This window comes from Solanum tuberosum, unplaced genomic scaffold (assembly GCF_000226075.1).
Source record: "Solanum tuberosum cultivar DM 1-3 516 R44 unplaced genomic scaffold, SolTub_3.0 scf00132, whole genome shotgun sequence".
NCBI classification, from domain to species: domain Eukaryota; kingdom Viridiplantae; phylum Streptophyta; class Magnoliopsida; order Solanales; family Solanaceae; genus Solanum; species Solanum tuberosum.
This window is the reverse complement of record NW_006239055.1, coordinates 19,714-23,803: the sequence shown is the minus strand read 5'-3', so window position 1 is coordinate 23,803 and position 4,090 is coordinate 19,714.

Here is a 4,090-nt window from a genome sequence, read left to right as displayed (position 1 = left end):
CGATCTTTATCAGAGTTGAGAACTTCAGAAAATTTTAGATCATCGTTGAGAGAAGTTCCTACGGGACCAGATCCACTGCACCATCGTACCCCCCCAAAGCTCTAAATTTAATACAACAAGAAGTTAGCCTTCAAGGAAACAAAAAAGTAATTAAGAATTCACATTTATTTCACTAGTTTAAGGTGTTTATTTACATGTTATCGTTGTATTACATGTGAACTTTATAAAATGCGAGTCCACTTATAATATTATATGATTTTTTCATAGCTTTTTATTTTTACTTGATTTTTTTTGAAAGCATTACTAATATTTACGTAACTAATACTTATAGTATTAATATCTGCAAAATTAATACTTGTATTACTGACACATACTTAACTAACATTTGTATTTAATTTTGTTGCATGATTTGAAATATAGTTAAGAGAATTTGATATAAATTATATGATTTGCTTTATGGTATATAAACATTGAGTATCAACAGCCACGGCTCACCAAATTTACATCATGGCATGAGTTTTTTTTAGCTAGCAAACACAGATATACAGGGTGGACCCATGAACCCCTCGGTAAAAAATTACACTATATATATAAGGTAAATTTTTTGAATTTATGTAGATATAATAATTTTGAACCCCTTAATGAACAAGAAGTAAGCTGTAGTGTAGTGGTAGATATCATTTCAAATTATCCCTCATGTCCAAGGTTTGATTCCCACTGTGGTAATTTATATTTTTTACCTTCTCTTCATTTAGTTTCAGGACCATCTTTCACGTTTTTGTTTTTTTCTTTTTTTTAAAAAGAGTAGATTTTTAAATTCAAAAAAATTCAAACGTGCTAAAAGGTCTCTGCTAACGGAACTAACTTTTTGTACTTATAAACTATATACTAATACTTCCTTGGAATTGTATTTTATTGACTTAGTCACACATTTATATTTTTATTTTTCGAACCCCTTAAATAAAAATTCTAGATCCGCCACTACAGATATAACAAATAATATAAGTGCTATTATATCATTGTAACCACTTAATAATAAAGTATGTGTATGTATGTTTGGCGCATTTGTAATCTTTGAGAAAAATAATAAAGGGGACAAAAAAAAGAAGAAGAGGATATATATTATATTTATGTTAACGTCCTTTTCTTTCTTATTAATAAATTATACCTGTCCATCCCCAATCTTGCGTATGTCATTTACACATTTTTCTACATCCACGCGCGAAGTTAGAATTGGAAAAGTAATTGAATTAAAGAATCAAATTCACTCTGATATCTGTAGAAGAAGCCAACATGTGGTAAGAGTTGGGCAGAGGTAGCCCTCAATCACTTCCTAACTTACTCGGTAAATTAGCTAGCAAGAGGCCAATCCTTAGGAATTTCATTTTCAAGATAAAACATTTGAATGCTACTAAATGACAGGAATAGTCTATTTGAACATGACACATGCATCACACGTAAGAAGACGCCGAAAGACTTACAATGAATTTGTTAGTTTCTTTTTACTTGCCACAATTGATTTTATAATTAAATCATCTTGATTAATTGTTGAAGTTAAATTGAATTAGAATAATTTAAAATTTAGGTATTTGAAAATTATATAAAAATATTATATGTTGTAATTTTTTTCATATTAATATAATAAAAAAAATATTTTAAGATATTGATCATAATATATATAATTTGACTTTCAAAAATATTTTCAAAAATAAAATACGACAAATAAAAAGAAACGAAGCAAGTAATTCTAGTTTCAGTGTATCATAAGATTCGTTACTTGACTATGCTATGTTCACTTGATTGATACAATTTCCAAAAAACGTAATATAATATAGTTTTATATTATACAAGACAAAGCTTACCTACATTTTAATATCAATAAAAAGTAATCTTGGCCTATTCTCCATAAAATATTGTCAGAATATCTTGGTCCATTCTAAGAATGATAACAATAATTTTTGCATAATTATATTACTCTTTTTGTCCACTTAGGGTCAGAAAATTCCCTTTCATTATTGGTGGCTTACCTTATTTTATAAGATTTCATCGAATATATTATTATGATAAAATATGGACTAATTGATTGAACATATGAGTAAAGAAAAATTGATAAATATATTGGTAATATAAACATCAACAAATTGGGTCCTGTGAAAGAGATGATGATGATGAAAAGGAGATTTTGGAAATGGATGAATTTAATATGAAATTAACTTCTATACATTGAGCTGCTTAACTCACAATGATTTATTTTAAAATAATAATAATAATAATAATAAGTCGCTTAAATATTAATGACTTAATGTTTTTTTATTAAAATAGAAAAACGGGCATTTAAATAGTCGTTATTAATTTAGATAAGTCGATTTACGTCTAACGGCTTGATACTGTGAAAAAGTAAGTGCCTGCTTATGTATTTTAGATAAGAAATATGACCTTTTCCATTCCAGATAAGATTATATTATCTTCATTCATAGAATAATTTTCTGCCAGAAATGTGCTCAGTTGCATTTAACCCTATGCCATTTCTATTTTAATTTATGTGTCTTAGTTTAGCTTGATAAAAAAAATTAAGGAAATGAAAAATATTTTTAAATCTTGTATTTTTAAATTAAAGATATATAAAACATTGTATCAAAATATTTTTTAATTATTTGATCTTAAATATATTATGTTAGAAAGTTGAAATTAAAAAATTATCAAAAAAAGAAATATTATCTTATAAATAAACTAAAAAATTAATACAAACAAACTGAAATCCCGAAAGTATTATTTACTCTTTGACGTTTTAGACTTGTATGGATTTATTTATTGAATGAAAATGAGTTATTAGTGGGGTAATAATTACTCATTTCCAAGTAGAGCCGTCAATATGGGCTAGGCTCGTTGGGCTGGTCTGGCCTAACCCGTGATTTGATAGGGTTGAACTACGATTTTTAGAGCCCATTTAAGAAAAGGGTTTTTTAGCCTGGCCTGAAGTAGCATAAATTTTAGGAATCACATAGTTTTCATATGAAATTACAATCTATCTCTATTTAGTTTGTAATTACATTAATCCCTAAAAAAGTAAAACAAACTGGATACATAATATGTAGCTCATATACATTAAAAATTAGCTTGGATACATTATAAAATAAACCCGATACATAATATGTAGCTCGGATACATTATAAAATAATTTAGAATTAGGAGAGAAATAAGGGATTTTAGAGGTTTTTAGAAATAGAAAGGAATATTAGAAATAAGGGAAACATAAGACCTGTGTTTCAGTAATTTTTCCTAAGTATGGATAGGGCCGGCCCATGGGCCAAAAAAAAATTAATTAAAAAATAAAAATAAATTAGAGTATTAAAAATAACAAGAGTGTAAACTCAAAATTTGTTTAAAGTTTGAAATATTACAATTTAAATACAAATTATGTTTATAAAATATTTACCACATAAAATAAAAATTCCCTAAAATTTCTAGGGAATCACTACATAGGCCGTAGGCTATGGAATATTGCCATAGTTTTTGAATTTTATTATAATCATTGGAAAACAATTAGGTTAATATTTATATTTAGTTATTTACGCTTTTACTTGAAATCAAACTTAATATATTATAAAGATAATTTTATTTGTGGATTTTATTAATAAGTAGTAACACTAACACCATGTAATATTGTCTTGTCGATATTTATGATAATGTTTTTAAAATATAATTTAATTTAAAAAATTATAAAAAATATACTTTTAAGAAGGAAAAATTACGCAGTTAAGCAAACTTATACTATTTAATTACTCATCATAGCTATAGTTTGCTATAATTACAACTCGCGACTAACATTATACATTAATTACGCGGGCTGACTTCGAGTTTGTATAATTAGCCACGCTTGTATATGGATACTTCAAAGAATATACAAATACATATGTATAATATACAATTCACCTCTCTCCCACTCTTTGCCCTCTCTCGCTCGCCTCTCTCCCACTCTCTTCCCTCTCTCGCTCGCCTCTCTCCCAATCTCGCTTGCATCTTTCCTCCCTCTCCCAATCTCGCCAAATGCATATGTATAATATACAATTATCTAACCGATATACATATA